Source organism: Bos javanicus, chromosome 15 (assembly GCF_032452875.1).
Source record: "Bos javanicus breed banteng chromosome 15, ARS-OSU_banteng_1.0, whole genome shotgun sequence".
NCBI classification, from domain to species: domain Eukaryota; kingdom Metazoa; phylum Chordata; class Mammalia; order Artiodactyla; family Bovidae; genus Bos; species Bos javanicus.
Window position 1 is genome coordinate 76008373 of NC_083882.1, and position 26638 is coordinate 76035010.

Here is a 26638-nt window from a genome sequence, read left to right on the forward strand (position 1 = left end):
CCCACTAATCTTGTCACTAACTATACTTTGACACTCTCCAGTAACCAACTAGGGCTTCCCTAGTAGCTCAGACGGTAAAGCATCCGCCTGCAATGCAGGAGACCTGGGTTCGATCTCTAGGTCAGGAAGATCCCCTGGAGAAGGAAATGGCAACCCACCCCACAGTATCCTTACCTGGAAAATTCTATGGACAGAGGAGCTTGGCAGGCTACAGTCCATGGGGTCACAAAAACTCAGACATGACTAAGTGACTGAATTCCCTCTATTAACCAACTAAAAGATTTCTCCACATGACCGCCCCTATCTAAATCCTGCCCCCTTTCACCACCTGCCACCCCCTAACCCAGGTCCTTCCTCCCTTAAGAAAAAAATAAGACCTTCGAGTTTATTTTTCTCAGCCCATAATTACTGCCCACCATTGATGACAAACATCTAATAACTGTTTCTTTGGCTACTTCAGAAGGTAGATTTCCTTCTAAGGTCCTTCTGATACTTGTTTCCCTCGTATAATTAATCTCAAATTTAATTTTTAAAAAATTGAATCTTGATCCCCCCATGTCAAAAATACGCTTCTGTTTAGGTCATTATAACCCTATCAAGCAAAACTTAGTCCATCAGAAATGGAAACTAATATTCAGACTATTTTTGCTACAGTAGTTTAATCTCTGCAGAGATACTTCATCCTGTTTTGCAGAAACCGTTTAACTCCACTCGGGAAAGCTTCCGACCCTGAAGGCAAAAAAAAAAAACCCAGCTCACTCCCGCTGCGATAAATGACATGGCCAATATGGTCTGTGCACCACTGCGACTCTGCTTTGTATGTGGACGTTAGCCTTGTACCACCCGCCACACACTAACTTTTCCTGTTTTTCAGGACAAATTTTAGAGACTCTCAGATGTTTAAAATTACCACCCCTCCAGCAAATCATGTTTCCCGGAACAGAATGTCCAGAAACTTCCAAAAAGAGGTACACACAGACTTCCTGAGAGGGCTGCCAGGAGGGACAGCAGACCCACTCGTTGGACCTACTAGGCAAGCTGCAGTCCCCACAGTAGGAACAATTCAGCTGCCAAAGGCGACCTGAAGCTTTCCCCTGACCCTAGTAGATATCATCAGTTACACAGCTTTTGCTCCGGAAACCAAACCAAGCATTTTAAGGTACATCTATCAGCCAGAATTGTCATGCATGATCACGTAGCTCTTGATTTCTTCTTGAATAGCCTAAGGGAATCTATACCCTAGCAAGTCTTCTCTGGGCAGCCATATAAACACTTCAGGCTCAGGTAGAACAATCTAGAAGTAGATCAAATGAAAAAGTCACCCGGATCTCTAGAAAAGAATCTGGGACACAGTTTCATTTCCTGAATTTGGTCATTCTGGCCCCGGTCTTCAGGATCAATTAAAGTTTTGTTTCTAATCACTCCCCGCCTGAGTGACAGCTGCCTGGTGTACTCTGCTCAGAGTCTTCTTCAAAGCGGCTATGCAACCCTTGTCACATCAGAAAATTAAGAAACTTACCCTGCTCCACAAAGAGGCAGGGAGACTAGCTCTTGTCCAACTGCACTCTGTAAACAGCCTCCTAACCAGCAAACTGTTAAGAGTGAAGACCTGAAATTCATAGGCGAATGCTTTGCAATCTGGCTTTGCCCTTGGCCAAAAAGGTGCGCTAGGAAGAGAAAAAGCCCGGACAGTCCCGACTTGGCATTCTTTCCCAGTGCTTGTGTGCTCATTCAGCTGTGTCTGCCGACTCTTTGCAACCCCATAGACTGCAGCCCACCTGGCTCTTCTGTCCATGGAATTTTCCATCCCAACCCTGAGATGGAACCTGCATTTCTTGCATCTCCAGCATTGGCAGGTAGATTTTTTACCTAAGTAGCCCTTGGTATTGTCTAAGCCATGACAACGACCACACATCCTCCCATTCTGGCTAATACGAGTGACTGCTGCTTCTTTACCAATTATGGCCTGAATCTCACTTCATTCCTCCTGCCTTCTAGGAAAGACTTAAGGTAACAATCATAGAGTTAACGCCTCTTCCGGACAGTACCCCATCCAGAGCAAGGCCCAGCTTCCTTGAATCCTCCTCCCCAAATCACTTAAACAAGCCCCAATCCTATAACAAGTTCTTTCTAACACCCTCTTCCTGAGACCACCCATGTTCCCCATAAGGTGTGTTTCTCCTTTGTTGCAATGAGCCAATAAATCAAGTTTGTTCAACTAGAGATGTGTTTCTGGTGACTTTCGGCTGGAGGGCTCTGATACATGTATAAGCAACTGGACAGGAGGCAGAAGATAGTACATGCTATGAGACTCAGCTTCAACTCAAGGGGGAAGTTGTATTAGGATAGAGAGGAATCGTTAAGTTCTGTGCATGAAAATGGCGTCTTATAAGCATTTCTGGGTATGCTGGGGCAGAAGGAGGTTTTTTTGTCTCTCGCCCCACCCCACCCCCAGAAGTAGACTGCTGCTGCTGCTAAGTCACTTCAGCCGTGTCCGGCTCTGTGAGACCCCATAGACGGCAGCCAACCAGGCTCCCCCATCTCTGGGATTCTCCAGGCAAGAATACTGGAGTGGGTTAGATTGAACTAAATGAGATCAGTCCAGACAACCAGGAAAATGTGTCTTGATCAGCAAGATAATTAGAGACCCAGCTAGGAGGAAGAGGAAGACATTGTCAGTGCTGACATGCTTCTACTGGCCAAAGAGAGAGAGGGAGCCTAGGATAGTTCCTAGAAGGAGTTTATGCAGAGAGCAAGGCCTGGGATCTCCTAAGGAGGGCTTGAGTCATAAAGGAGAAAGACTGTGTTGAGTCTGAGGGCTCTGGGAGCTCCCTAGAAAGCCGGGCTGCCTGACAAGTCTCCTGGTACCTGGCAGCTGGTGCATCTTTGCAAAAGACTTGCACCCCACCCTTCTGCCATCCCAGTTGCTTTTCTGCCTTTGCTGCTCCCAAAGTGGGGCTACCCCTTGCCCTACTCCACCCCCACCCCACCTCCAACTCATATAGGGAGAATCTGGGAAGGAGGCTGGAGGGCTACACGTGTGCAAAGCAGTAACAAGTTTACCACCAAAATCATGCAGGGACAAACAGAAGAGAGCACGTTTGAAACGAAAGAAAAAAACCATCCTTTTAGTGGAAAAATGTTGAACACATTTTAGGAGGATATAATGCCCTGCATGTCAAAAGAACAAATCAAAATTCACCAAAAAGCTCTCCTCTCCACAAAGATACACACACAACTCACTGAACGCACGAGGACACATAGGCACTTCACCTAATTAGACTCCTCTGCTGGCTGTCCCACCTACCTTCCTTCCTCTTCACCCAGCCAAACACCAGATACCAACACCAGGCCAAAGGGCTTTTGTATTTCGCTATAAAGTGACTCTGGTGCAGAAGGAGCTCTTCTTTTACAAATGAGAGACTTATTTTACAAATGAGAAAACTGAGGCCTCGTGATATAATTCGGGGAATGACAACTGAGAATCCAATCCAAGATTTAATCCTGGATCCATTGTTTTTTTGTTTGTCGGATTTTTCCCAAAAGCATCAGCTCACCTCCAGTTTCTAAAATCTGCATGGCCTAGACTGGTAAAAGCGTCCCTCCTCTTGAATGTGTTATACCAAAGTTGGGACACTGTGGGTAAAATGCAGGTTAAAGCCTCGGTAAGCAGCCTACAGAGGTCCAAGGCCTTTGCTATTAAGAAACATGTCAGAGGCTGCATGCAGCTGACACAGACCTAAAGTATTACAGCCCAGGACCCGGTTGCCTTTTTTCCTTTCCTATAACATACATTATGGATACCTAATTACAGTAATCAAGAAACTAAACCATTGGGTGGGCCAGAGCCTTTCTCCAGGGATTCTGGGAGTTCTGTTCATTCATGCCTTCCAGGTATTTAAAATCCTCACGAGTTCACACTAGACTGGATTTTTTTTTTTCATGCCACAGAACCATTTCAGGTCCCTTAAGAGCCATTGACCACCTCAGTTTCAGAATTTATTTTTCAAGCTCAGTCTGATTCTGGCAGGATGCTGAGGTATCCCTTGGAATTTTCTGGTTCTTCTAATTGTAGATAGTTGGGGAGCCATCCGGTTTTAATTCCCAGATTATCTGTTGGGAAATCTCTAACAGAGCTCAGTTTGAAATCCTAGACAGTTTCAAAAACTCAAACTCGTTTTCATTGCTGTTCTTCATTCTAGACCGAGCCAAAGGGCTAGAGGGACTTTCTAGTAAGGCCACCTTTTTAAAATTGAGTTTGGGCCTCATTCTTTCAGTAGTAGCATCACGATGGCACCTCTACCACGTTTCAGGTGAGTGGCTTCAGCATGACGAGCTCCCACTTCCTTAAGTCCAGGCTGAACTAGGACTCACATCCACCCTCTATCTCGGATGGGGGTGCCTCACTCCTTTTTGGGAACTAGAAAGGAGGTAGCCCTCAGATCCAAAGTCACCAGCATGTAGGTCTAACCTTAATTACAGGCCCCATGGATTTCTAGCAGCCAGTTCTCTTCTTACCCTTGGTCAAGGCAAGTCCTTTGACTGAGCCTCTGTTTTCCCCATCTGTGTAATGGAGGAGGAGTGGGACCATTTTCAGGTTCTCTTCTGGCTCTGTGACCTTCTGACACGGATTAAGAGAGGCAAGATGAGGACCTCAAGAGAGGAAGAGTGAGTGGAGACCCTTTCTATCAGAAGGACATCTGCCATTCAGGTCCATCCAGACCCCCCTCCTAAAGTTGCAGACAAATCAAACTCCCATCACATCTCACCTGGACTCTGGAAATGGCCCCCTAAGGAGCCCAGACTGTAAGGATCTCTGCCACCCTAAGCATCATCCCACCACCCAGTCCAGAGTACCTCCAGGAGTTCCCACTCTTTTCAGAATCCGTGCTCTCAGGAAGGAAGGCACACTCTGCCCACCTCTTTGGCCTCACAGCTTTCTGTGCTCCCTTAAATGCCATGCTGCAAGATTCACTGTTCTCTTTCCTCCTCTCTCTCCCTTCTCTCTCTTCCAGGCCTGTGACTATTCCATTCAAACTGTAAGAACTCCCAAGGCCAGTGGCTCCACCTAATTAACTTCCCTGCATTCTCCAAGGTGGGCTCCACTCTGCCCTTCCCTCCCTGGGAAACTCCCAGCACAGGTCCTCCTCCACCTCTCCTACCCCGAGCACCCCTAGCAGAATATTTGGGACTCAGTCTGCTTTGTAACGCTTGGCCTCTTTGTCCATCATGGTCTCTAGATAAGGCATACTCCTTGATCAAGAAGAAGTATTTTTATCCAAGCACTCTTACTTGGCACTCAATACAGACTCCGTACATGTTTGTTCAGGCAATGAGTAAGAAATGAATCGATAGGTCTCCAACTTAATTGGAAAACCTGAAGAGACAATTAGAGATTCCAGAGAGGTGCCAAACCAACGAGACAGTGTTTTAGAAGTCCAGGGTCAGGCATTGTGAACCAGAACAGGTTGTCTTTGCTTTGTCAGGAATTGGAAGTGTTTTGGTTTATGTGGCGAGGGTGTGGGAACTTCATCATAAAAGCAGTGTTTCAAGATTAATCTAGAAGTGTCATTCACCACAGATTTGAAGAGGAAATCCAGACAGTGGCCATCCAACCCATCTCAGGTAAGAAAAAAAAAATCATTTTCTACACTTACGAGAGAGTCTCAAGCACTCCACTCCTGACCTCAGCCTCTCACCCCACCTTGACCTTCCATCATCTTTCCATCATCTTCTCATCAGCTTGCCTGCCTGTCAAGGCTCCAAGCAAGAGCCAGTCTGGGAGGAGGAGCCAGTCCTCACTGAAGGTTATCATAAGTAAAATCTGCAAGGTTGTTTTTTTCCCCCCTTTTCTTTTTCCTCTGTAGGCCCCTGATTAGGAGATGAGGTTCCTGGAAGAAACTCCATCCCACCTTCCCCTGCTCCACAAACCATTAGCCAAGAGCCCTTCACCACCAAAGCACATCTCCAGGATTGCATGTGGGGTCCATCCTCTTTGGGAAGAATAAAATGAGCCCAAGCTCCCCTCTTGGGACTACATTTTGTTCAAATGCCCTCTGTTGAAGACACTAAGCCCCAGAGAAGTACAATGACTTGCCTGAGGTCACGCTGCTAGTTAGCAGCCAAAATCAGATTTCAAAAACCCCAATCTTCCCTAAGGCCTCTTTCTCAGCACTCAGCCCAGGACTGGAGGAAGAGCTGATTTTGTGGGTTGCTGCAGGGAGTACCTCGTGCCCAGGCTCCTGCCCACGTAGCCACAGCGGTTGCTGCTAAGGTTACTTGTCTCCAAAGATGATAGCAGCAGGTGCTTGCTTTCTTTTATCCCTTGCTGTCCTCGTAAAGGGCTTCCCAGGTGCCGCTATTGGTAAGGAACTCTCCTGCCAATGCAGGAGACATAAGAACCACAGGTTCGATTCCTGGATCAGGAAGATCCCCTGGAGGAGGGCATGGCAACCCACTCCAGTGTTCTTGCCTGGAGAATCCCATGGACAGAGGAGCCTGGAGGGCTACAGTCCATGGGGTCTCAAAGAGTCGGACACGACTGAAGCGACTGAGCACACACACATGTCCTCATAAGGTCCCGACTGACTGAGGGAGGCTAGTCTCAGGTGAGCAAGAGGCTCTGGACAAAGAGGAAAACACCGTGGTGCCCTCCCCAGGTGCCCACACAGCTGGCTAGGACTGGCAAAGGGAAGAAGCGATGGCCCCAGGCTGTAGCTCATGGGCCCTCCCTCTCCCTCCCACACGCATATGCCACTCGCAGACTGTGGACTGCCCCCCGGCATAACTAGCAAAGCATGAATTTTGTAGAGTTTCCAGTGCGCCCCTGAGGCTAAATTCAGGTGAGGGGCAGAAGGGTAGATGTCCAAGGCAGAGCCGCTCTCAGCCTCAGACACACGGGCTGCCACCCAGGGCCTCACCCGTCCCAGGCCGCCTGCTCTCCTCACCAGTGAAGGCGAACCCAAGATCTCTTTCTAGGTTCTACTAATAAAGTCAGCAAAGGCCTGGCGACCCTCTCCTGGTACCAGGTGCGGTGGGAGGTTCAAAGAAGGCCAGCACCTCTGGAATCCCCCGTCCTCTGTTCCTACCGCATCCCCTACACACTAGTACATCGGCATTTAAGGGCATTTCCGAAAGTGAGCCTCAGCCCCTCCAGCACAGCCCATCATCCACGATAATAAAACAAATGAACTAGACTTCCTCACGCTTGATCCATCTTATGTACAAGATGAAAGTCCCCATAGCACCATATCCCTACTGAAATTCCTTGAGTGGCTTCTCTTGAGTGGGTTTGAAGTCTGGTCTTGCTGCTAACTAGCTGTGTGACCCTGGGCAAGTCGCTTGACCTATCTGGGCCTTCTTCTGTAGGAAAAAGTCAAACCCTCGGCATGGCAGCCCAGGCCTTCCCCAAGCCTGTGCCACCCACTGCCATCTCCAGCCTACTCTCCTGCCTCTCTCTATCCCTGAGCCTAGACTTGCTGTCTTATAGGACCTGTCTCATTCTGAGACTCTCGTGTTATTTGGTACCAGTCTGTCTACCTGCTTACTGCCAAAGTCCCCTGGGGCAAGAGCATCTCTGTAGCTCCCAGAGGGCCCAACATGGGGCATGAAACAGTGAGCGTCGACAGATGTTAAAGTATCAGTGAGAGGCAGAACAAATACACACCCTTCCTTCCAGGAAGCTGCGTGATGCCCTCCCCCAAAAGGTCTGACTACAGATTCCAGAGTCAGCTTTCTCAAAGGTGGTCCGTGGACCACTGGGCAGCAGAAATACCCAGCGAGCTTATTGTTAAACCATGCAGGTTTGCCAGGCTCCACCCCAGGTCTATGGATTCAGAACCTCTGGAGCGTGCTAACTCGGGATGTGGGGAGGAGGGGGCTCCCCTCCACAGACTCTTGGAGCAGGGCCCTTTGGCAAAAAACATATTGCAGGTGCTCCCCCTAAGCAGCCCGGGGGTGGAGACAGGGTGAAAGGCGTGGGGACTGTGACTCTGTGCCTGCTAATGATCACCACCAGCTCCTAGAACTCATCTTCGTCTTCCACTAGCCAAGTCATGAAGACAGAAGCGCTGCCTTCCCTGCCCCATCCTGCCTCCCAGCGCACACCTGCCAGCCGCCCCCCACACACACACCACCTGGCATTTCTCCTCTTGCTGCCTCCCTTCCTCCTTCCCGTCGGCACAGCAGGGCTGGAGGCTGCTCTTGCCCTCAGCCAGCCTCTCCCTTCCTCCCCAAGGCCTCCTATCTCTTCTTCCATTGGATTTAAGTTTCTTCTTCCATTGGATTTAAATTTCCTCTCCACCTTCCCACCCCCAGACAAAGGAGTAACTCTTGCTCCTCTTTGCCCTGTCCACTAGCATGTTAACGGCTTTTATAAAACCAGCGTGAGTAGCATTTCCAGCCGCACGCTTTGTATCATACCTAATAATTCAACCTTCGCTGGTTACCCAAGCAGCCTTCCCCTTCTATTGCAAGGCCTGCAGAGCCTCACAAACACCTCTGATGCCAAGTGTCTGTGGTCGTGGGGGCATCCTCACAGAACCGGGAACGCACGGGTCTAGGCTAGTACAAGCACTGGGACCGACTGGGTGCTTTGGGGATGGTAGGTCCCCCATCTCAGTCTCTGAAGAACAAAGGATTGGGGACCAGACAATCTGCAGGAACCCTTTGGATCGAAGACTCTAGAATTAGAGAGCTTTAACACTCTAAGAGCTATTAGTTCCTGGGCTGAGGGCTGCAGGGTGAGGGGCAAGTTCCCCAAAGGCCAGAGAAGTCACCATGACAGTGGCTATCAATTCAGCTTCACATTTTATAGCGGTGGCTGGCCAGGGGAGAAGCCACAGGGCTAGAAGAAGCCGCGAGAAGCAAGTACCCAGCCAGAGTGGGGAAATCATAGCAAACACTTACACAGCATTTACTCCCAGGTGGGCAACGTTCTGAGCACTTTACACATGTTAACTCATTTAATCTCCGCAACACATCCAATACGTAGGCACTATTATTATCCCCATTTTACAGATGAGGAAACAGGTTCAGGGAGGGGAAATAATCCATACAAGGTCAGAGAGTCAGTGGAGGCAGAGCTAGTGGACAGGGCAGGTCTGTGAATCCACACTCTCAACCCCAGTTGTTCAAACCTGTCACCTTCGCACACCCTGAGGGAAGATTCACCCCCATCCTGTTACCCCGTCACAGGGGAGCGAGTGGAGACGTCACCTCCACGGGAGGCATCATCTCCAGCATCATACCTTTCATCAGGCCTTCGATGTCTAGAGCCAGTTAGCCTTCCTTTGAAGAGACCCAAATGTTGACTTGTATGTATTTCGTATCCCACAAATGGATACCAGAGCAGAAACCCTTTGGCATCTCCACCTTTCTTCACTCCCTCTTTCTTCCCAGCCCCCTGTTCTCACCTCCTCACTACCTCTCCCGTGCCCAACCCCCCTGCACAGGGTGGTGAAAAGCCAAGGACTTCAAAGCAGAGGCAAGAGACCTGAGTGTGAGCTGCCTTCAGTCACCGACAGGGACCTCAGTTCTCCTAGCCTCTTGGGTCAAGAGGCAGTAAGAGTCGAATGACTAGCTTGCCGGCTGGAGAAAGCCACCCAAGATCACCCGTGGGGTCTGTGTCACGCTCTTATCAAGCCCAGCTTCGCTAGGTGTGAAGCGGGGCTTTGCTGGGTTGGCAGGAGGCTGAGGCCCGGAACCTAGCATTGGGGTCCGCAAGTGAGTTGAGTGCTGGGTGGTTCAGGCGGTGCTGTCACAAGCATGGCCTCACCTTGCACCACGGATGAAGCAACTGCCTCTCCCCCCGCAAGGTGGGACTCGGCACCCAGAGTTAAACAGGGCTCAGCCTGAGAAAGAGCTTTGTGAGCAGACCACAGGTGGCCAGGGGTTAGCAACCAGCTCCCAGGATTCCTCACAAAGGCTTAAATCAGTCTCCATATTTTTCTGTCCCCTCTTGTGATGCCAGCTCACCAGCACACACCTGTATTATGGGGAAGTGCCTCCTCAGAGAAGCTGCCAGCGACAGCCTAGCACACACTCTCCCAGGAAACCACAGCGTCCTCCCCTCCCCCAGCACCCTGCCGGTCCCACCTCCTTCGCCCACACCACCTGGAATGCCTGTTCTCATATCTCTTCAACTCAAACCCCTGTTCCTCCATGGAGGTCCTGTTGGGATCCGGCTGCTGTCTCATGGGAAGAATCAGGCATGAGAGAACCACCTGCTCTGGTTTTATCCTGGGAACCTGGGCGTCTGCCTGGGGCCCATCAGATTTTCTGCTTCTTTAAAAGAAACCATGCCATGTGCTTTTCCTAAACCTGCTCATTACCCAAGCCCAGGGCCTGAACACATAGCAGTCACCCAGCAAGTCACAGCAGTCATGCTAGATGAGTGAACTGGGAGGAGCCAAAGAGCAAACACACGTCCAGGCTCTGGTCAGACAACACAGAAATAGCAAATGGTGGTTTCCTTCCCTGGAGAACCTGACCTGAGGGTGTTTCTCTGCACTAGGGCTCCAGAACCCTCCCACAGTCTCCTGAACAGCACCATACCACCCTCTTTAAATCTGAACCCCAAGCCTCTTGCTAAAAGTGTGGATCTCTCTCCCCAGTAGACAGCGGGCCCTTCCCTGTTGATTTGTAACTAGAACCTGCTGGAGGCAAGAGTGGGGCTTTGCGCCTCGAGAGTTTTGGGAAAGAGCCTCTCATCACAGCCTGGGATAGGGTGAGTGAAGAGTGTGCCCTTCGCCTCTCTGCGGCCCACCTTTTCAGCCAGAGATGAGAACTTAGTACCTGGCTGGGTCCTGGGGCAGACGGGTGACAGAGCATGTTAATCAATCCACGTTTAAGACAATATGGCCACAGGAAAGCAGCTCACCCAAAAGCCAGGCAGGGGGCCTCCTCGTGACCGTGGCATTTGGGTTTGTTGTGTCAGGATTCATTTGGGTCTTTTGGAGGGAAGTAGTAGGTGTCAAACACTCCCTCTCAAAAGTATCTCCCTGGTTCCTTGCTCAAGGAATGACAGTTCGCAGGAAAGCAGTGGATACCTCAGATAAAAGAGGGTGGGTGAAGCCTTCTCGCCCTTTGGGCCAGAGTTAGCCTTGCAGGAGGGCCTCTGAATTAATGCCGACCTTCAGTTAGGTAGGAAACACTTTCCAGGCAGAAACAAACGGATGGAATAATTACCGAAAAAACACACAAAGTGTTATGCACTGAGAGGCTCACATTACCGTGTTATTTACATTGATGAAAAACTATAAAAATGTAATAGCTGTCTGATAAAAGTCGAATGGTCAAATAACAGCGGCAACTCCTCAGGACAGACGACTACTGATAATCTATTTGAAGGGCCTTTAGTGGCATGGGGAAGTAGGATACTGTAAAGAGAGAAGTTTGACATACCACTCTATACTACACAGTGTATACAGGCTTAACCGGGTAAAGCACCAGATCAGGAAAAAGAAACCAGACGAGGCGCTATGTTATCTCCAGGCAGTGAGGCTCTGAGTTTATTCTCTTTGAGTATTTTTCTGTGTGCACTCTCCCAAGTTTCCTGTAATGAGCATATATTCGTTTTGAAATATGAGACTCATATAACAAGAAAGCAAAGGAGAGACCTTGGAAGAAAAGGAAAGAATAGGGAGAAAAGAGGGAAGCCAAGCAGAGGAGGAGGAAGTCAGGAGGAAGAATGAGGGCATCTTTGTGCCCCCACTGAGCTGGAGGACTACACTACCACTTCCGGGGCAGAGGACACAGTGGGCAGAAGAGGGCAGCTCAGGACCTAGTCCCAGGTCTAGAGCGGAGGTGAAGGAAGGGGCCACAGCAGGAGACTTGGGCCCACACTTGGTGTGTCACAGCCTTTGTGCCCCAGCATCTCTTCTTTATCACGGGTGAGAATGCCATCTGTCTGTCACCTGGAGCCAGTTCCCCATCGAGCGAAGCAGGTCCCTAAGGAGAAGCCCTGATTCTTCACAGACACACACCCACCCCTCCCCATTTCACGGACCTGCATCTCCTCCAATCCCCGCCCCCTCTACCGCAACCACCTTCACCACCCCACCACCCCCCACTCCCATGCCCTGGGCTGCTCAGGCCCGGCAGCTGCCTGGAATAACCGGAACATTCCTCCTCCTGAGTCTCCCTCCTCCCCGACCCCTGCAGGTTCTTTTCTCTTCCTCCTTCCCTTTTCTCCATGGTCTGGTTTCTTTTTTTTTTTTTCCTCTCTCCCCAACCTGGGGCCCTGTTCCTCTGGGACAGGCTCCCTGCTGCCCCTCCCTTTCCAGCTCCTTCTAGCTCCCAGCAGGCCAGCCTGGGTCTAGTGGATTGGCTATCTCTCAGCACCACCTGCTGCCCACTCTGGCCTCCACCATTGTCTGCTTTCAATTTCTAGAGTCCTCAGGGCCTGGCTCCTATCTCAGCATATCCATCCAGCGCCTGTCTTTGGAAAGCAGGAACTGAAGAGTCAGAGCAGCCAGGCTTCTTCGCCTTTCTTTCCAGCCTCTTTCTATAAAACTAGGACATGTTAGAGCTGGATGAGACCTCCAGGCTCGCCCCATGGGCCTACCCCTACCCCTAATCCTGCTCCCCACCAAGACCCTGGGGCAAAGACAGCAACCACAGGCCTGTTCCAGCTCCCACAGAATACATTCTGCTCTCTGCACAGGATCTGAGGTCCAGGGTGCACAGGGAGGGCAGACAAAAGCACCCACTCTGCACACGTGCATCACAAGGGTTATGACTGAGGGGGTTTAAAGATGTCTTAGAGCCCATTCGAGGCTCAGGTTGCCACTTTGACCCCTCAGACACTGTCACCCAGGACTCATCTAGATCCTTGAGCTACCAAGGCCAGCCACCTGAGGCCCTTATCCTCTCCCATCACACCCCTTTGAAGGCCATCACCCCTCCCAAAGGAAGAAGAGAGCTTGATGCACTCTCGCCTATAACAATACTTGGCAGGCTCTGGAGGATACCTGGACTACCAGTGTTCGAGGGTCCTAGAAAAATCCTCAAACTCAAACAACCGCAAATGGTACAACTGCAGCTACTTTCAGGGCAAAGGGTCTACAGCCTACTCCCGCCATCCTCTGCTCAGGAGACCCCCTGGAGCCCTAGTCTGGAAGCAGTCCCAAGGTTGAAGAGACATCCTTGAAAGAGACGGGCGGCTCCCTGTCTCCCTCCCACTGCCTCTTCCGCTCTTCCGCTCCCTAGGAAGGCCCTCCTGTGTCCTCGTCCTCGGTCGGCCCCAGGGCAGCAGGGCCACTGGTGGGGCCTTGGTTCAGCTGGAACAATGAACTTCGCGAGGCAACACTCTCTGTTCCCTGCGGCCATCAGATCGCAAGTGGCTGCACTGGCCCCGCTGAGACAAGCTGTCAGCACAGCGAAGCCTGGGCCCCGCCATCGCTCCCCGGCAACCCAGGAGTTAAAACTGATGACTGAGAAAGGGCAAGCCCACGGGACTCCAGGAGACTGGCTGGAATTTGCCTATCCCAGAAAAACAGGAGTTTGAAGGCACTGCAAGATTGGGAGACATGGAAAACTAGAGAGAAAGAGGAGGATAAAGAAAAGGAAGACAAGCAAGATGGGAAACAGGGCCGAGCAGTTTTCTGAGCATCGCCAATCCCAGACATTTCTTGTGGTAAGAGTCCATCCTGGGGATCAGAGGGATCCCTCTCCCCTGATCCTCCTCTTCCCACCCTCAGGGAAGCAGTAGCATGGAAAATGGAAAGAGCTTTAGAGCCAGACCTTGGCTCCCATACTGACTTCATTGCTTCCTAGCTGTGTGATCTTGAGCAAATGACTTAAATCCTCTGAGCCTCAAGTCATGCCGTCTGTAAAAGGGAGGAACTGATGCCTCAAAGTGTTTTGTGAGAACAGAATGAGGTGAAATGTAATCCAAGATCTTCTCAGGCTGCAGAGATATCTGGCCACTTGCTTCCCTTTCATTCAAACAGAAGTTTTCCGAGAGGCAAAGAGTTATGAGCACAGTTCATTCATTCACTCATTCATTCGTTTATTCAAAACTTCTTCATTGAGGAGCCCCCTACATGTCATGCCATGGGACTATAATTATAAACAAAATGAAGTGGCTACTCTCATTCTAACTGCAGAGGAGAGACAATGAACAAGTGAATATACAAAATGCCAAACAGGGACAAGTGCTATTAAAAAACATATATAAAGTCTGGCATGGAAAGAGAAGGCTGTTTTACATGGGATGGTCAAGGAAGGCATCTCTGCAAAGGTGGACATTTCACAGACATCTGAGAAAGCGACCAGGTCAGTTGAGTGGTTATTTGGCGGTGGGGGAAGTGTCCCAGACAGGGAACAATGATGCAAAGACCCTGAGACAGTTGCACGCGCAGCTTTTGTTCGTAAGAAGGAGAGACCATCAGGGAGACAGACAGATAGACCATAGATGGATAGACCATCTATCCATCAGGGAGAACAATGAAAGGCTCAGAGACCAAGGCCTTGAGAGACCTTCAAGAATGGGTAGTGTGTTTGTAACTTAAATAATTTATGTGGTGGCGCTAGGTCCTCGTTGTGGCACACAGGATCTTTGGTTGTGGCATGTGGGATCTTTAGTTGCAGCATGCAAACTCTTAGCTGCTCCGTGTGGGATCTAGTTCCCTGGCCAGGGATGGAACTTGGGTCCCCTGCCTTGGGCGACACCCAGAGTCTTAGCCACCGGACCACCAGGGGGGTCCCTTAGTAGTATTTAATAGGCACAGCTGGAAAGGAAAAGAACTCCAGACAGAGGCCTTCAGCCTTCATGTTTTGGAATCTAGCTCAGTCCCCTACCCTGTGTTAAGAGGGAAAGAAGCCCCAAGAAAGGCTTGCTACAGTCACACCACCAGTTAATAGTCAAGTCAGAACAAGACTCTGTCCTCTTGACTCCCAGTCAAGGGCTTTGTGTAACCTGGCTTGTCCTTATAATTCAGAATACATGCACATCTGCTCCGCAGGGAGGCTAGGCTGTAAGCTCTCTGGGGGCAGAAGCCCACTTCTCACCAAACTTGGTGCTCTCCCGGGGCCTAGCAAAGGCCAAGGGCCACCCAGGAATTCTGACCTACCCTTGTTCCATCTTCATGGGGGTTTTCTGAGCATACCAGTTACCATACCACCAGGCACTGTGCTGCAACTCTGCAGAAGTGCCACACGTGGTGAGTAATACCCTATATCCTAGCAATTATAATTAGTGCAGAATAGGAAATCAGGCATTATTACGAAGAATTGGCTACTCATTTTCATGTTACACTATGCTCCCCCACCATACCTGCTCCCCCATCTCCCACCCTCTCCGGTTTCCCAGTCCCAGGTCAGAGGTGGCGGAGAGGAAGAGTTCAGCCAAAACTTCCTTCCTTCCACTAATGTGTGGGTAACACCTACATGCCAGGTGGTAGAAAGACAGGATTGCCACAGTTCCTGTCCTCAGGGAGCTTATGCTCTCACGGGAAGTGTTCTTCTCAGGCAGTTGCAATGATGGGAGTAAACAGAAGCTACAGAGGCAGCCCAGGAGAGGGGGTGTCTTCAAGAGTCAAGGAAGGCTTCCAGAGGAGGTAGCATTTGAGCTGGACCTGGAAGGATGGGCAAGCACATTCAAGGTAAGCACGCAGGGAAAAGGTATTCCAGAAGCAGCTCCAAGAGAGTGGCCAAAGAGCAGACAGTGTAAAAGCGGGGGATGAGCTGGGAGAAGGCTGAGCAGAGAGTTGGGATCCAGAGCAGGCAAGGCTGTTGGCTGTGAATTATCCCCCAGGGACCCAAGGGAGCTGAGAAAAAAGGTTAAGTAAGGCCCTGAGATTTCTGGCCAGCCCCAGAAGGTGAGTCCCAGAAGCAAAAGTCTTGGGATCAGGAAAGATGAAGACGAGTCCAAGAGCATTGTCCTGGGGGGAGCCAAGAAACCCAGATCTGAAGTGGCAGCAAGCACTGATTTCTTCTCTTACACTCCTGGTTCCTGGAGGCTTGAGGGCACCCACCAGGATTCTGTCCAAGGGATCGATGGTTGGGGATATTTTGCTTGAAGGCAAGAAGAAAAGTAGAGTCAGAAGTGATGGAGGGTTGTTAATTAGATTGAATTCCAGGAGCGCAGAAGTGGCAGACTCAAGATGTCTTGATAAATATTCGATGATCAGGTGGTGACTGCTTGAATAAACAAATTCTGGCAGCCACGTGGAGTATGGTTTGCAGCAGATGGGAGACTAGAGGAAGAAAGACCACCAAGGAAGCTATTGCAATACACCTGGAGGCAGATGAGACAAAAGTGACAAGCCCTAAGGAGAGGTGCCTTGCCCCCAATAAGGGGAGGATGTCTGGATCATCCTTGGGGAGGAAAGGATTTGGGAAAGAATCTGAAGAAAGGACCATCAGAGAAGTCCCGCAAAACCGATCAGCCAGCCCCCAAATCAGCCCCCAGCCCCAGAGTCCTCATGCCCTGCTGCTTTGTCTCAGGAAAGTACTAACAGGAGAACTGCTCCCCCAGGGCCTCCACAAATGCCTTCTGGGGGAAAATACAGCCTTGACATTTGTAATCCTAATCACAGGGGATTAAAAACGGCATATAATACAGCAGACTAGCTTCAAGCAGCCAGACTCAATGAAGAAGCAGCATCCTGAGAACACAGAGGCATGTGAGGAGCCCAGGAGACAGCAGCAGGGCCTGAGGACTCAGGGTCGGTGGGGCATTTGCCCCACAAGCCTGTAGGCATAACATCTAGATGTAGTTAGTAGCTGCTGCAAGAGTTTCTGCTGTCTTGGCAGCCAGAAGAGGTCACGCCTGTCCTACCTGACCAATCTCTCTGGATCCAAAAACAGCTTTCCCAGCTTGGAAGATCATCATATCCCCAGGAACTTAGGACTCTGAAGTCCTCATTGCTGATGACACCCCCTTCAGATTGAATGCAAGACCTGACTTTAAGGATTCCTGATCCTGAGACCCCATGGAATTTCCATCCCAGGATATCCAGCCTTCAACACAGGCCTTGAAGTCAGGTATGGTCTTCAACAACAAGTTTTCCTCCAGTCTTAACAGCAGCTTAGTCCATTTGAGTGCAGCTTGGCTCACTCATATTTTCATTACTGAGCATCTGAGACCTTATATCACAGATGTCTAGCTCTAACCCTTCAAGCTAAGTATTATCCCCATTTTTCAAATGAAGATTCAGGTTTAGAAGAATGAAATGACTCTGTCCAATATCACACAGTGGCACTCAGAGCTCAAACCCAGATCTGATTAACTCCAACATCAGACACCAGGTGCCTCTGTCTGATCCTGTCTACCTTAGCTGAAACACAAGGAGCAATGATAACACGAACTCTTCTCTGGATGAAAATTATACCATCAATCTTGAATAAGGCCACCAGAAAGACAATTAGCTTTTTTTGAGTAGCTACCACATACCAAAATGTTCAGGTGGCCATTCACTAGGCTTTGTTTTCATTGTAGATTCTTTCATTGTGAATGCCTCTGGTCAGCAATTGAGTTCAGTCCAATATGGACCCAGGTCCCTCCGTCCCCTTTCTTCTGTTCCAGACTCATGAAAATCTGTTTTCTCAGATCCCCTCTGTTCCTCCAACCAGACCAGCCTGGAGCTGTCCCCAAGAACCACTTCCCCACCCTGACTTCACCTCCAGCTACAAAGAAAACAGTAACTCCATTAGCTCCCTCAGCAGCTTCTGCTCCAGGCCCAAGCTGAACTACACAACAAACGCGAGCTGGACACTGATCTCCTCTTACACTGTTATTCCTGCAAGATATCCTAGGTTGTTCGCCTCTATGTCATTCTCTTTTACAAATTAACTCACCCTGGTGATGGAGAGAAAGACTATCACCCAATGGCATGAGTCAGAATGAAATCAGAAATGTACAAACTCAAAACAAAAACTACAGATTTACAGAGAAAGTGATCAAAAGAAAGAAGGCAAGAGAGTTAACTGGTCTAGAATTTCCCTCAAATCCCCATCCTCTAGACCCCCATTCCCCAGGACATGCTGAGCCAACTGACTCCAAAATAACCTTTCCTCAAGAAATCTGGCTCTCAACTAAAGTCCCCAAACAAGTCAGCCCCCTTGGAGAATGAATGACTTCGCTTGGCAACCAGAAAGAGACACCACCCCCAAATTGCTGTGTAAATTGGAACAGCCCATGTAGGTCAAGTGAGCCTTAAACTCCTCATCCATACACTCAAAATAATAAGCTTAGCCTTGCCTACCTTATGGGGTTATTTTGAGGATCCAGTAAGATCTTGGATACAAAAACATTTTGGATATTGGAAAAGGAAGATGGGAAGGAGGAAAGCAATAAGACATAGAAATCAATAGGGGATGTTTGAGCTCAAGCAAGGCCATATGGTGCCCCCCTCCAATCTGGCAGGTAGTATTCATTTTGAAAAATTCTAGGGTACTGGCTGTGCTTTAGGGCAGAAGTGCCAGTGAGGGGAATTGGAGTCCTAAACTGCATGCCTCAGTATTGGTCAGGTTACATGCAGACAAGGCTGGCCCACTCCTCAATACCACCAGAAGAGAGAGCAGCAGGACTCAGAGGAGCACACGCTCTGAAAACAGAAAGACTTGGATCCCAGCTATGCCACCTGCTCAGCTGTGTGACTTCTCTGAGCCTTCATTTCCTTGTGTGCACAATGGGGACAGGATACCTAAGTTATAAGATTGTTACAGATTTGTAAGAATTATGTTAAATAACTTGTGTAAAGTGCCTGACATTAATGGTAGTTGTTGTTCTTATTATTATTAATAATAATCCCCCTTTATCACCGCCTCATCCCTAAACATGAGGAGGCAGCACTGAATGGCTATTAATGAGAAATCCACAATCCACCTTACAACAGGCAGTCAGTGGGCCCTCAACAAGCTCACTAAGCATGGAATTGAGCAAGAATATTTTTGTGTCTACTTGAAAGCTAATGAGTAATGAGACTCTAACTAGGAAAGAAAGGGTGCCTGTGGGGTTCCCATGTTGGTGATGGGGGTGGGGGATCAGATAGGCAAGTGCAGAGAGGAAGGACAGCTGGGAGGCAAGCGCTCAGATCCCCAAAGCCAAAGGCTTTGGCCTGGCAGTGTCCAGACAGACAAGCTCCATGAGCCCACTGAACACTCCTTTCCAGCCCAGGATTAAATGCTTGACAAACTGCAGCTTGGTCATTTCCAAAACTGGAAACTGGAAACTGGAAATCCTGGACTTCCAGGCTTGGCAGGGTGGGAAGAGTCAGCTTCGGTAAATCCTAAGTGATGGTCACCATGCTCTCTGGTGGCCACCCCCATGGGATAGCTAGGAAACAGCTTCTATAACCACAGCAGATAACTGGCTTTAGAGCTCCCTGGAAGAGGGTCTCAGGGCAGAACTTGACTATGAAAGAAAGCAAGGGAAAGGAAAGGAAGGGGGGAAAGGCTGGTACGGACTGACTCACAGTTTTAGTGGACAGGAAAGCCTGAAGAAAGAGCGATAGTGAAGGGGGAGATGCAGTAGATGGCACAGCAGAAGGGCAGATATGTTCCTGACAGGATTCATGAAGGCAGACAACAAAGGAAGGGCAGGAACTTCTCTTGAGCATCACACCTTTATGACGGGGCACTCTACTAGGATGGTCATAGATACAGCTCATCTAAGCCTCACACCATCCTTGTCAGGGCAGTAACTTTTATCACCATCTTCCACAGGTAAGAACCCTGAGATTTGAGCAATCACCTAGTTTGTTAACTTTTGGTTTTGATTCTCTAACTTTTCAGCAAAGCAATAAGTTTTTATATTTAGATATTCTGACATGTGCTAAAGAAAAATTCCACCACTTTATGACTGGACACAGTAGTTTTTCCCCACTATTCCAGCTAGCGGTTCTCTTTTCTTCATCCCTTCTCTTTTATCTATGAGTTCCCCACCCCTTATTGGTTAAAAAGACATATATATTCTCATCTAAATGCTTAAATGCAAAAGCATACATCACAGAACCCGTTTTTTCAAAACTACACCAGCACATGTTTTTAAAGGAAAAACCCCTAGGTTACAAAATTCAGTACCTTTATTAATTAAGACTTCTAGACCTTTCTTCAGCTCACTCTGAATTTTCATTTGGAGACAACCCCTCTGTTTTAACCTTAACCTTCTCAAAGTCCCATGCCCCCTCCTCCACGCTCCTCCCCCTCAGTAGCAGCTGTTCTTTCTCCCCCTCCCCCTCTTTTTCGTTCTGCACCAGCTGTTTAGTTCCCCCTACTGAGGCTCTTCAAGTCAAGCAGAGGGAAAGCCTTAATTTGCCCTTCAACCTTCCTAATCTGAAAGTGCCTGCATTCTTTCCCCTCACACAGAAGACAGTAACAAGGGGATAGAACAGTCTGTACACGACCCTCCAGCCACAAAGGTTCATCTTCCAAGTTGGCGCTGTGTGGCCTTTTAGAAAGACTCCCCTTCCTGACTCACTAAGTGCCTGTGCCATGGAGCTATACCAGGCAGACCTCCCCACTCCAAATTAACCTTCATGAGCTCAAATTTTATCTCAGGAAGATAGAGTTTAATACCTCCTTGTCCAAAACATTTCTCCCAGCTCTTCCCACTGAGGACCATCTCTTCCCCTCAGTCGCCGTGCTTTAGAGCCCTTAGCACTTTTGCCTCGCAATGCGGTCAGCACGTGTCTTTCCTTTTTCTCAGACCATAAGCTCCTTGAGGGCAGGACCCAAATCTATTCTGGAGGAACTTCAGTGGCCTTCCCCTATCTAGATCAATCTCAAAAGGACCTGACCTGGCAGAGCTGCCTCACCTGCCCGCTTGCATCTCTTACAAGCATTCTATATTAATAAATCTACTTCTTGCCTATCACCTTGCCTCTAGCTGAATTCCTTCTGCACTGAGACACAAAGAACCTGAACCTCAGTAAGCCCAGACATCGGGTTTCTGATAGTCATGAAAAAGCAAAAAGTGCACATGCTGTAGGATGAAATTGCCATGCTGAGACTGGAAATAGACCCAGTGAAAAATCAAAACCAGCGAAAGGCAAAGAAATATTTTGAGGATATTGAAATTGTCAAAGAAAGGATGATGATCTTCATTCTGGACTGACTCAAGACTGATCCATGGATGAGAAAAATAATGATGTGTAAAAGAATTTTAACTTTAAAAAGGTGTCTACAAGAGTAGAGCACAGCACTAGCATGCTTGAACCAGTGAAGGAGGAGTCAATGTGTGCCTTACGTCTGCACCTACGTCTACCTGAAGAAGGCAGTCTTTTCCCCTCCCCTTTTTTTCATTATAAATTGTAGCCCGCTCACACTTAAGGGCAGAGCTGCCTCAACCGCCCGCTTGCATCTCTTACAAGTGTCCTAAATCCACTTCTTGCCTAAAACAAAAACCAAAAAAAGCACCTGACCTTACACCTTTTTCAGATTTCCCATATTAAAGGCTGAGCATCTCCCTAAGAGGGGCCCTTTCCTAGGAATGGACCCCATGAGGATAAATACTTTGGGTCTTAATCACAGATGTCCCCAGCAGCTGGAAGAGTGCCTCCTTCAGAAGAGGTTCCCAGGAATGATGTGTTTAACAAGTAATGTCTCTCAGGTTGGATTTTCCTAGGATAATTCACTACCCTCAGCTTCCTCTGCATCACCAAGTGATCCTAGAGATCTAGGCCCCTTTGACGAGGATCAGATTTCTGATCATAAGGCTTTTTTCACTGACTAGAATACCCAGCTCCTTTTCTTATCTGCTATTCAACTTCTTTATTTAGAACTATTTAGAGGTGATGTTATTTGCATGAAATACCTATCTACTTCTCTGATAGCCTATTACTACCAGTGATCAGACATAGGGGATAGAAAGATTTCTTAGAAAGATTTTATTCAAGGTTTCATATCCCTTATTCAAGATAGCATATGAAGATATTGCATAACACATAGAGGGCACTCGGTAAATGCTTGCTCTCCTTCACCCCCCCATAGAACGTGCAAAATAAAATTTAAACCCAGTTCTCCATGGAGAGTTAAGTTCTTGTCCCTCTGCACACTTGCAGGCGTGTCTGAATGTAGAGGGCTGCCTGCAAAGGTGAGGGCACGCATACGAACACACGGGGCAAAGTGACGTGTGTGCGTGAAGTCTCTGTCACTGAGGTGACGTTATAGATTCTCAAAGAAGTTTGGATCTGAAGTGAGACAGAGCGGGGATTATTCCAGGAGAGATGAATCTTCACTAGAGATTATTCCTCTACTGTGTGAAGTCAGGAGCCGCCCCGAGGAGCCATGAGTGTGGTAAGTTGCCCAGTAAACACACAGCACCAGTCAGTAACATTTCTTTGTGCGGTTACGACATTTGAAGCCCTATGATCATTACAGCAACACTAAGTCTGATTTTTTAACTTTTTCCCCTTTACTCTTCACCTCCTAATCAAACCAGACCCCAAAACAGACCCTAAAGGATGTTTAATTTCTGACTTTTCTACATCCTTAGACTGTTACAATATGGTTAACATGAAAATATCATTAAAAGCATCAGAGGAAGAATTTAAGACTCCAGGGGGGCTATTAACTTTTCACATTCAGCAGATGAGTTTGAGTCAATTCTTAGCTAGCCTTTTCAGTTAATGAGTGAGAGTTAATTCCACCTGCAAAGTAGCAATGGTGGTCACCTTAAGACTCTGTTCCTGAGAAAATACGGGTACTGTGTAACCATGAGTTATGAAGGGAGAGAAACCCGGACTTCTACAAAGGCATTATTTGCATCTGCATCACCAGTGCATTCAGTGTTCACTCACTCAACACAGATACTCAATATATTCATCCAGCTATCACTGAGCGCCTACTATATGCCAGATGCTGGAGATACAATGGGAAATAGGGAAGACAATGTTCTTGGCTTTCACAGAGCCTACATATCAACTGGAAAAATGGACAGGGGTCAAGAAAATAAGTAAGATAATTTCAGATGGTGATGTACGCTGTGAAGACCACACGGCAGGCCATGGCAGAAAGTACCGCGGCAGAGGCAGCGTTGGGTAGGGGACCACGGGGACAGCCTCTCTGAAGAGGCAACACGCGAACTAAGACCTGAATGTCTTAACCTGAATGTTGAGAAAGGTCCAGACCAAAGATCAGAGGAAAGAATGTTCCAGATGGAAGAAACAACTAGGGAAAGATCCTGAGGGAACAATATGTTTGGAGTATTTGAGGGCTAAAGTTGGATGGACCAGAGCGTGCAGGCAGATGGTAAAACCAAAGAGATGCACTGGAATGGGGAGCACCACATCTTTCAGGCCATGGCAAGGAGTCTGGATTTCATTCCAAGTGCAAAGGACAGCCAGAGAAAAGTTTTAAGCAAAGCAGAATTGGATTTACATTTTTAAAAGACTACTCAGCTGTTGTGTAAAGAGGAGACCCAGGGAAGTTAGAGCAAAAGCAGTCAAGAAGCTCTCCTGATCCATCACTCATGCAGGCACATGGCGGTGGTGGCTTGCCTGACGTATCACCAATTAACAAAAAAGCAGATGAGCCAAGAATGTATTTCAGAGATAGCATTAACAGGACTGGATGGTGAATTCAGTGTGGAGACGTAAAAAAGAGCAGACAGATCAAATGTGAACCCAGTTTGGGGGTTCTGAACTATTAGATCCACACTACTAACACAGGGGAGACTAGAGCAGGAACAATTTGAGAGTGGAATTGGGAAAGTCAAGAGTTCTGCTTTAAAACATTGTGTGCATGTATAAAACGCCTGCTAGACACTCGAGGAGTTAGAAGTTCATTCTGGGCCTCATGGGAGGGGCTGCAGCTGAAGACCTAAGTCGGGGAGTCACTGACATATAATCTGAAATCATAAGTCTGCCTGAGGGTATGGAAGTAAAGATTTTTTAGTGCCCAAGACCTAGCTTAGGCTTGCAAGAGATCACTGAGAAGGGCTCATAAGGCAGAAAGAAAACCAGAAGATGGTAGTGTCAACCCAGCCATGGAAGAGGGAGACATTAACTCATGTTTAATGACCATTCAGCTCTCGGCACAATCAAAGCTGATCCTGGGCCAGGCACTGGGATCACAGCGGTGAACAAGACACTGCCAGACCCTCAAGGAACTTACAGTCTAATGGAATTATGAGTGGCACCCAGAGAATGGGGAAGTTAAATTTTGTTCTTACCAGTATAGCTTCTGATTCATTACAACAACACTAGAACAAAGCAGAACATATGCCAACTGAAAATGAAAGTTAAAGCTACAAGGTAATCATTGTTGGAGTCCTCCCATTTTATGTACAGATCAGTAGATGTTTAAACATTGGCTGTGGCACAACCTACCAGTTACTGAACCTGTATTCTGTTCAACTTCTATGAGACTTTGAAAGTCTTGCAAGTAAAGGAGGGGACTATCAGCTGTCCAGTGGCATTTAGTGTCCCCAGAAAACAGTCTGAAAACCGAGAGGACCGAGAGGAGGGGCTCCACCACCCTGAATGTTCTGCTGTTACACCTCGATACAAGTGCACAAGGTTAGAATAATGACATGAAGAGCTCTGAAGACAAATGGTAGTCCCTAAGGGAAAATCCATGAAGTTCACCGGGATTGGATCGGGGCAGTCATTACTGAATTTTCTGGATCATAGTAATGGAGTAGAATTTACAAAATGGGATTTAGAAACATTTCTGATACAGCGTAGAGACTGTCACCCTTCAGCCATCCCCTTTGTCCTGCTTCTCCTGATTCTCTGCTCCTGGGCTCCTGCAGAAGCCACACTGGTCATCACAACACAGGAAACCCTAAAGACCTGAGGAAACAACCCAAATTCGTGCATCAACACTGCCTCTGGCAAAGCAGCTTATATAAAAAGCTTGTATATAATATTACATACACAAGTTATGTGCACAGAGTGTCCTGAGGTTCTCCGAACCTAAAAGTAACATCTCAGCTGAAGGGAAAGAGGCAACAATAAAAGACAGGGTGAAACTCCCCTCCTTCACAGGTCAACTTAAATGAGTGAACGGACAACAGCATTTAAGCATCTCACCACGGTAGAAGTGAGTAATTATTTGACCATCAGTAAGCAAGGGAGGTGGAATGCCGATTCATGGCATTCTTCCTATTGCAGCCATTTTGGATTTGTTAGCCAGAAACATGAATCGGCACTAAATCAAGAGCTGGGAGAGCAGACGACCTGAGGAAGTGCACATCAGAGCAGAGAAGTCAAGCAGGAGGGCGTGAGGGTAACTGGTGCATTATCAACATTCTTGCACCAGAATTTCTTTTAGATATTAATTTTGTTTTGTGGCTTTCTGTATTTCTCCCTCTCCCTCCAATTTCAACCTGGTAACCTTAGTGTTTTAAATTCTCACTTCAGGGATATTGTCATGATGAAAAGCTGAAGCAAAACGAACCCATGGTTGTTGGGGAAAGCAAAAAGCCATCCAGTCACATTTTGGAGGTAGAGTAGGAAGGTGTAGAAACAGGGAAGTGAGGAAAAAGGTTTCCCAAGTCTAGGAAGGGGGCAAAGTCTAACGTCCCCTTGTGCAAAAGGGGACCAGACTCTGTTGCCTAGCAAGGTACTAGGAAGGTGGCAAAAGCCAAGAAGGGAACAAGATATCCTATTCCTGTTCCTTCCTAAGCATGAAACGGAGGAAAAGCCACTGGCCCCGATTTGCACAGACGTGTACAGTTGTGACTGATGAGTCATCCTGCCTTGGCCCGCTGTGACCTTGGAGCCATTCAGTAGCAGGGAGCTGCAAGAATGGTTGAAGTGGTTGAAGTTCAAAAGTAAACTCATGGATGTAGCCTATTACCAGCTGACATAAGCAACTGGTTAGAAGCGTCATAAATAGAAAGCACTCTTGCTGGACTTTACAAGCCTGCCATCATCTTAATTCAAAACCTCAGTACTTTCATATACTGTCTACTTATAATAGAATGAGCTAACAAATTAACTTTGCCAGGATTTGGGGGTGGAGGAACTTCCCCTTATATCCCTTCCTAAGAATCTAGGAAAGAAACTTAAAGTACACCGGTGAACAGCAGACTTCTCTTTTCTCACCCCTCCAGGTAGCCCCTCTTGATCCCTACCATACAATCTACAAGTGATTTCTCACTCATCTAAATTTTGGTTGGTTCCTTTAGGCTGAACTTCCCTGGGCAGTCACCCTTTGGTGGGATCATTTCATCTCAGGATTTGAAAAATATATATTGCAATCTTGATTTCATCATCTCCTCGGTCAGCCTCCAATGAACAGATTCACACACACACCAAGTTCCTAAGAAACAGATTTCAAAGCTCAATTGCTGCTTAATTCCTTTGCAAAATAAGCAGTGTGCCAGCCCAAGTTCTTCCTGGAAAGGCAGTACAATGAAGAGATCAGAATAGAATATTGCTTGGTAAACACAAAATCAGAAAAGAGAAAGCATTGTCTTGCTCAAAGGATATTAGAATCAAATATATATATATATAGCTTGGGGTAATCCTCCCCTTGTCTGAGATAACTGACAAGATAAAACTATCCCTTCAGAGATTCACTGATAACAAGTCATGCTATATTAATCAAATTTCTGATTTTGGTAGGGGGATGAAGATTAAGAACAGGCAGAAACAACAGCCACATTTTATTTTATACCTTGGCCAGGAAAGGGTTTGACAAAGTGTCTCATAATATTCGCACCAACCAGGCAGAAACGTGTGTA